Genomic DNA, 9,007 nt, shown 5'->3' on the forward strand with positions numbered 1-9,007 from the left:
TCTCTCTCTACCCCTCCCCAGCTCACACTCTGTCTCTCTCTCAAAAATAAACGTTAATAAAAAAATTAAAAAACAAACGCAAATGTTCATACTTCCAAATCCAGTATATATTTTCTCCAATTTGTGTAATCTCATTGTATTCTTCATGTGTTAGGTTGCTTTGAGAACTCATTTTTTTTTTTAATTTACCAGTTTAGTAATGAAATATACTACTGTTTAGAAAAAAAGTTACAATAATAATTATTTGGTTAGTTCTGTATTTAAGGAGGTTATTCTAGCAGCAGTGTGGGGCATATACTGAAATATGTCAAGATTAGAGATATGGATTCATAATAAAGCTCTGAAGATGTCCATAGCCTAACCCCTAGAATCTAGGAATATGCCACTTTACATGGCAAAAGGGATTTGCAGACATGAATAAATTAGGGATCTTAAAATGGGAAGATTATTCTGGATTATCTAGGTGGGCCTAGCATAATCACAAAGGTCTTTATAAGGAGGAAAAAGGAAGGAAGATTAGAGAAGGTTACAGAGTAGACATCAGAGACAGAGAGAAGAGAGATTTGAAGATGGTAGACTATACTACTGACCTTGAAAATGGAAGAAGGGTCTATATACCAAAGAATTCAAGTGGCCTCTAGGAGCTAGAAAAGGCAAGGAAGCAGAACCTTTCAGAGAAACTCTATAAGGTACACACCAATTTTAGCCCAGGGAGAGTCCTCTCAGAATTACAAGAAAATAAATATGAGTTGTTTTAAGCCACTAAGCTTGTGGTTGTTACAGCTGTGACAGAAAACTAATACAGGGTTCAACTAGGCATTTAATGCAGTAACCCAGGTGAATGATGGAGACTCCTGAGCCAGTCACAGTGCATGTGGAGAAGAGAGGATGAAGTACTGGATGAATGAAATACTGGGTATTTAGTAGAGTTGTGAACATAGAAACTTAGTATTCCAGTATCCAGATCAAAAGGAAATTTTCTCTAAAAAAGAAAATGTGGCAGATGACTAATTCACCACCACAAATCCTTCTCCTTCCAAAGTACAGTGGTGTTACTGGAAAGTTGTTGCCTGGTGAGGGACTACATTTCTCAATCATCTTGCAATTATGGCCATGTGATTATTTCTTGCCAATGGAATGTGAACAGAAACACTATGTCACTTCTAAAACCAAACACCTCAAAAACCAGGTGGGCATTCTATCTATACTTTCTCTTTCCCCCATCCTCTGGCTGAATGAGGATTGAGTATCTGGGTGGCAAACAGAACAGGAGGGTGCAGAACCACAATATAAAAGGCCCCTAAATCTCTACAGGGGAGGTCACTTGCTGACCAGGAACACCCACATAGGTCTGTGTGAGGACCAAGAAATACACTTTTTTGTAAGATACTGATTTTGAGGCTTATCTCTTTCCATCTTAAAAATTGGTGCAACTAGAATGCTGTTTTAACAGAATCCTAAAGTATGTGCCATCATTGAGTGGATGAAAGAATCATTGTAAGACATAGGAGGGATGGAGAGTCGTGTTATGCAGTGGCAATAGACTTGAAAAGATTTGGCTGGCCAAGCTTGTAGCTCTAAATTATAATGTTGCTTGTGTTAGCTTGATACTATCTGTTCTTAGCAGGATATCAGAAGAAAAATGAGCTTAGGCAAGAATGGACCAGTTTGTAAGCAAAAAGTAAAGGTGAATAGAGGGAATCCAACTATCTGGGGTTTCTCACAATTGAAAAATCTGCATAATTCTAGAACCCAAACATCAAGAGATAAGACCAAAAAGGATTTTAACATCAGAAGCTTTTTATTTTTTTCAGTTAGAAAAGTCACTCAGTCTTAGATCAAAAATCAGAATAAGGATGTTTCCTTCCCACATAAGCCCATTGTTTTAAGATAGGTATAAAATAGGAACTATTAAGAGAAAGGCATTGGCAAAAAAGTCAAGGAAAAAAGCAGGCCTAAGGATGAGGCCTGGGGTAAAACTCTACTTATAAGTTCTGGAATGTAACTGCCCAGAAGCGAACAGAACAGGAATCTACCAAGTATTTGAGAGGGGGATTTGTATTGCCAAAGAATCCTGAACAAAAATGCCATTGAATATTAAGCATTATCCTGAAATCACAAAACTTACACAAACAGAAAGTTCAATAGAACCAAAGGATTCTTTGGATTTATTGCCCACTTCGGATATGGCCATTCCGAACGGTGGAATCCCTACTAGAGAGTTAGTTCAATACCTAATCAAGTAACACCACCACCCACCCCCTGACGGTGACCGAGGAGTTTCACAATGCCACAAGTTCACATGATTTCAATGTTGCCAGGGACCAATGATTGCTGTGAGACTCCCATTTTCCCTCTCAATTGTTGAACCCCCAATATCATGGATAGTCTGTTACAACAAAATTAAAATTTTAAGAACTTACTGCAGTGTGAGAAATTACCATATTAATAGAGATTTAGCAGTGTCTCAAGAGGGAAAAGTCGGGAGTGGGATATTTATAGATTTCAGTCTGGATCAACCGATTTAAGTCAAGTCATTCAATGTGGGGAACAATTTGAGGCAAGTATTTAATATAATATAGAATTTATAAGTGTAAGTGAAAAGGTCTTGAAGCAAAGCTTCGATAAGTAAGCTATTAGTAGTAATTGAGACCAGATGAGTGAGCTATGGTGTCTAAATTGGGGGAAAAGAAAGATAAATGGGGATTTCCTAAAGCAAACCATGAAATGGTTTCTTTATTTGCAGCAATGTCTTTCCATGTCAAGGTTCACCTGGAACAAACAACATAGTTGTGGTCCACAATATGTATATAAGTCACACTGACACAGTCTCAATTATCACTAGTCTAGCTATCCTGCTCCTTCTCTACCATGATATGGATATCAAGGGGCATCTTTTAAATCACATATTGCCAAACTAAAAAAATATGTATATATTGCCAAACTGTGAGGAGCCACATCCAAACCTGATACAGAGGGACTGCTCTTTATCTTGAGATCTAGGATTTTGAGATCTGGTGTTTGAAGGGACTCTGGTTCTTTTGGGAGGAGGTAGTTGTATTCTGTGTTTACAGAAAAGTTTTGATTTGCTTACTGGCTGCCCAGATGGGTGCACCATGTAAGAAACGATTAACTGATCACCAAACTCTTGTGCTTCCCTTGCATTGTAGGCTTGTCCCTGGAAAATAGCTGCTCAGGGAGGGACCACATTTCCCATTTCCTGCATGACTAGGTGGAGTCCTGTGACTAGTTCTCAGAAATGTGAATATGAGTGCAGATGATGCAGGTCACTTTCAAACCTCGAATCTGTGAAACAGTTGTGCATTCTCTATTTTTTTCCCTCCATATGGCACTGAAGGCAATAAATTTTGTAACGTAGGAAGAGGCAAAATACAAATGGAAGAAGCCTGGATGCCTGAATCCATACATGGAAAGTTGTCCAAACTACCTACATTGGCTTGTGAAATAAGTTAGGAATAAACTTCTCTTGAGGTAAGTCATAGACTTGTCAGCATATTTATGATAGAATAGTTTGCATAGCATATAATAGCTAGAACTGTCCTAATACATGATGCTTATCATAAAAGATGAAATATGTAATCTCAAATAGTAACATTTGACATATTCATTGAAAAAGCAATACAAGCACATATATATGGAATCATACCATTTTGGTGATAAGCTCCTATGTAAATAGAAGAATTAAGGAAGAATATCCATTAAATTTTTAATAAACATGTCTGAATATTGGTATTACTGATAACTCCTGCCTTTTTCATTATGGTATTCTGGATTTTCCAAATGCTCTCTATATTTTTTAAGATGTCAAAGATATAATTATGTTTTGTATCTATATTAATTACTAAACATATTGGTTCAATTCTGGATTGAATGGACTTATAATTAATAGTATTTTTAAACACAATGATTCAGTTTCAATATAGGAAAAATATATTTTTTGGTGCAGAAATCTACAAATGAGTATTAATTCTGGTTTGGCCCCAAATTTCTTTTTTTTTTTTTTAAAGTCATGGTTCTTTATTATTTATTTATTTTTTAAATTAAAATCCAAGTTAGTTAACACATAGTGTAATAATAATTTCAAGAATAGAATTTAGTAATTCATCGCTTACATATAACACCCAGTGCTCATCCCAACAAGTGTCCACCTTACTGACTTTCATCCCTTTAGCCCTCCACACCACCCAACACTCCACCAGCAACCCTCAGTTTATTCTCTGTATTTAAGAATCTCTTATGCTTTGTCTCCCTCTCTATTTTTATCTTATTTTTGCTTCCCTTCTCTTTTGTTCATCTGTTTTGTATCTTAAATTCCACATGAGTGAAATCATATGATATTTTTCTTTCTCTGACTTATTTCATTTAGCATAATACACATTAGTTCCATCCATGTTGTTGCAAAGGGCAAGATTTCATTCTTTTGATCGCCGAGTAATATTCAATTGTGTGTATATATATATATATATATATACATATATATATATATATATATATATACACCACATCTTCTGTAACCACTCATCAGTCGATGAACATTACGGTTTTTTCCATACTTTGGCTACTGTTGATAGTGCTGCTATAAACATTGGGGTGCACGTGCCCCTTCGAATCAGCACTCTTGTATCCTTTGGATAAATACCTAGTAGTGCAACTGCTGGGCCCTAAGGTAGCTCTACTTTTAATTTTTTGAGGAACCTCCATATTGTTTTCCAGAGTGGCTGCATAGTTTGCAGTCCCACCAGCAGTGCAAAAGGGTTCTTCTTTATCCACATCCTCACCAACATCTGCTGTTGCCTGAGTTGTTAATGTTAGCCATTCTGACAGGTGTGAGGTGGTATCTCATTGTGGTTTTGATTTGAATTTCCCTAATGAGTGATGTTGAACATTTTTTTCACGTGTCTGTTAGCCATCTGGATGTCTTCTTTGGACAAGTGTCTATTCATGTCTTTTGCCCATTTCTTCACTGGATTATTTGTTTTTTGTGTGCTGAGTTTGATAAGTTCTGTATAGATTTTGGATACTAACCCTTTATCTGATATGGCATTTGCAAATATCTTCTCCCATTCCATCAATTACCTTTTAGTTTTGCTGATTGTTGCCTTCACTGTGCAGAAGTTTTCATCTTGATGAGGTCCCAATAATTTTCATTTTTGCTTTTGTTTCCCTTGCCTCTGGAGACATGTCAAGTAAGAAATTGCTGTGGCCAAGGGCAAAGAGGTTGTTGCCTGTTTTCTCCTCTAGAATTTTGATGGTTTCCTGTCTTACGTTTGGGTCTTTCATTCATTTTGAGTTTCTTTTTGTGTATGGTGTAAGAAAGTGGTCCCGGTTCATCCCTCTGCATGTCACTGTCCAGTTTTCTCAACACCATTTGCTGAAGAGACTTTTTTCCATTGGATATTCTTTCCTGCTTTGTTAAAGATTAGTTGGCCATACATTTGTGGGTCCATTTCTGGATTCTCTATTCTGTTTCATTGATCTATGTGTCTGTTTTTGTGCCAGTATCATACTGTCTTGATGATTACAACTTTGTAATACATCTTGAAGTCCAGAATTATGATGCCTCCCACTTTGGTTTTCTTTTTCAGGATTGCTTTGGCTACTCAGGGTCTTTTCTGGTTCCATACAAATTTTAGGATTGTTTATTCCAGCTCAGTGAAGAATGCTGGTGTTATTTTGATAGGGATTGCATTAAATATATAGATTGCTTTGGGTAGTGTCAACATTTTAACAATATTTGCTCTTCCAATCCATGAGCATGGAATGTTTTTCCATTTTTCTGTGTCTTCTTCAATTTCTTTCATAAGCTTTCTATAGTTTTCAGTGCATGGATTTTTCACCTCTTTGGTTAGGTTTATTCCTAGGTATTTTACAGTTTTTGGTGCAATTGTGAGTGGGGTCGATTCCTTGATTTCTTTTTGCGGCTTCATTATTGGTATATAGAAATGCAATTGATTTCTGTACATTTTATACCCTGAGAATTTGCCGAATTCATGTATCAGTTCTAGCAGGTTTTTTGGAGTATTCTGGGTTTTCCACATAGAGTATCATGTCGTCTGCAAAGAGTGAAAGTTTTACCTCCTCCTTGCTGATTTGGATTCCTTTTATTTCTTTGTGTTGTCTTACTGCTGAGGGTAGCACTTCCAACACTATGTTGAATAACAGTGGTGAGAGTGGACAGCCTTGTCATGTTCCTGAACTTTGGAGGAAGATTGCAGTTTTTCCCCACTGAGGATGATATTAGCAGTGGGTTTTTCACATATGGCCTTTATGATCTTGAGATATATCCTTCTATACCTACTTCCTTGAGGGTTTTTAATCAAGAAAGGATGCTGTATTTTGTCAAGTGTTTTTTCTACATCTATTGAGAAGATCTTTTGGTTCTTATCCTTTTATTAATGTGATGTATCACATTGATTAATTTGCAGATATTGAACCAGGCCTGCATCTCAGGAATGAATCTCACTTGATCCTGGTGAATAATTCTTTCAATGTACTGTTGAATACGGTTGGCTAGTATCTTGTTGAGAATTTTTGTGTCTATGTTCATCAGGGAAATTGGTCTGTAGTTCTCCTTTTTAGTGGGGTCTCTGTCTGGTTTTAGAATCAAGGTAATTCTGGAATTGTAGAATGAATTTGGGAGTTTTCCTTCCATTTCCATTTTTGGAACAGTTTCAAAAGAATAGGTGTTTACTCTTCTTTCAATGTTTGGTAGAATTCCCCTGGAAAGCCATCCGACCATGGACTTTTGTTTGTTGGGAGATTTTTAATTACTGATTCAATTTGTTTTCTGACTATGGGTCTGTTCAAATTTTCTATTTCTTCCTGTTTCAGTTTTGGTAGTTTACATGTTTCTAGGAATTTATCCATTTCTTCCAGATTGCCCAATTTGTTGGCATATAATTGCTCTTATGCCCAATTCTCTTCTTATTGTTTGTATTTCTGCAGTGTTGGTTGTGATCTCACCTCTTTTTTGTGATTTAACTTATTTGGGTTCTTTCCATTATTCTTTTGATCAATCTGACTAGGAGTTTATCAATTTTGCTAATTCTTTCAAAGAGCCAGCTCCTGGTTTCATTGATTTTTTTTATTTCGATATTATTGAATTCTTCTCTAATATTTATTATTTCACTTCTTCTGCTGATTTTAGGCTTTATTTGCTGTTCTTTTTCCAGCTCTTTTAGTTGTAAGGTTAGGTTGTGTATTTGAGAACTTTCTTCCTTCTTTAGGAAGGCCTGGATTGTTATGTACTTCCTTCTTATAACTGCCTTTGCTGCATCCCAGAGGTTTTGAGTTGTCATGTTTTCATTTTCATTAGTTTCCATGTACTTTTTAAATTTCTCTTTAATCTCTTGCTTAACTCATTTGTTCTTTAATAGGGTGTTCTTTAATCTCTTAATATTGATATTTCCAAATTTTTTCTTGTGGTTGATTTTGAGTTTCATGGTGTTGTGGTCTGAAAATATGCAAGGTATGATCTCGATCTTTTTGTACTTCTTCAGGGCTGATTTGTGACCCAGTATGTGACCCATTCTGGAGAATGTTCCACATGCACTGAGGAAGAATGTGTATTCTGTTGCTTTAGGATGAAATGTTCTGAATATATCTGTTAAGTCCATCTGGTCCAGTGTGTCATTCAGAGACATTGTTTCCTTGCTGATTTTCTGCTTACATGATCATTCCATTGCTGCAAGTGGGATGTTGAAGTCCCCTACTGTTATAGTATAGTTATCAATGAATTTATTTAGGTTTGTGATGAAATGATTTATATATTTGGGTGCTTTCACATTGGGGGTATAAATATTTACAATTGTTTGATCTTCTTGGTGGATAGACCCATTAGTTATGATATAATGCCCTTCTTCATCTCTTGTTACAGTATTTAAAAAATCTAGTTTGTATGATATAAGTATGGCTACTCCAGCTTTCTTTTGACAACCATTAGCATGACAGATGGGTCTCCATCCCTTACTTTCAATCTGCAGCTGTCTTTAGGTCTAAAATAGTCTCTTCTAAGCAGCATATAAATGGATAATCTTTTCTTATCAATTTTGATACCCTGTCTTTTGATTGGGGCATTTAGTCCATTGATATTTAGAGTGAGTACTGAAAGATATGAATTTAGTGCCATTGTGTTGCCTGTTGAGTTGGTGTTTCTGATGATGTTCTCCAGTCCTTTCTAGTCTTTGTTGCTTTTGGTCTTTTTTATTTGTTTTGTATTTTATGCACTCAAAGCGCCCCCCTTAAAATTTCTTTCAGGGGTTGGTTGGTGGTTATGAACTATTTTAGTTTTTGTTTGTCTGGGAAACTCTTTATCTCTCCATCTATTTTGAATGACCACCTTGCTAGATAAGGAATTCTTGGCTGTATATTTTTCCGATTCTGAATATATCCTGCCACCCCTTTCTGGCCTGCCAAGTTTCTGTGGATAGATCTGCTGCAAACGTGATGGTGTTCCCTTAAGGTTTAAAGACTTTTTCCCCCTTGTTGCTTTCATAATTCTTTCCTTGTCTGTGCATTTTTTGAATTTGACTATGATATGTCTTGGTGATGGTCGGTTTTTGTTGAATGTAATTGGAGTTCTCTGTGCTTCTCGGATTTTGATGTCTGTGTCCTTTCCCAGGTTGGGAAAGTTTTCCACTATAATGTGCTCACATAAACCTTCTGCCCCTTTTTCTCTCTCTTCATCTTCTGGGACTCATTTGAGTCAGATTTTATTCCTTTTTAATAAATCACTGAGTTCTCAAAGTCTTATACTGGGATCTTTTGCCTTTGTTTCCCTCTTTTTTTCTGCTTCATTATTCTCCATAATTTTGTCTTTTAAATCACTGATTTGCCATTCTGCTTTGTCCACCCTTGCTGTCACCGGCATTCATTTGAGATTGTATCTCAGTTGTAGCATTTTTAATTTCTTCCTGACTAGATTTTATTTCTTGTATCTCCACAGAAAGAGATTCTATGCTTTTTTCAACCCTTTTATCGTGGTTCT

This window comes from Puma concolor, chromosome B1 (genome assembly GCF_028749965.1).
Source record: "Puma concolor isolate L17-30 chromosome B1, mPumCon1.1.hap2, whole genome shotgun sequence".
Lineage (NCBI taxonomy): Eukaryota > Metazoa > Chordata > Mammalia > Carnivora > Felidae > Puma > Puma concolor.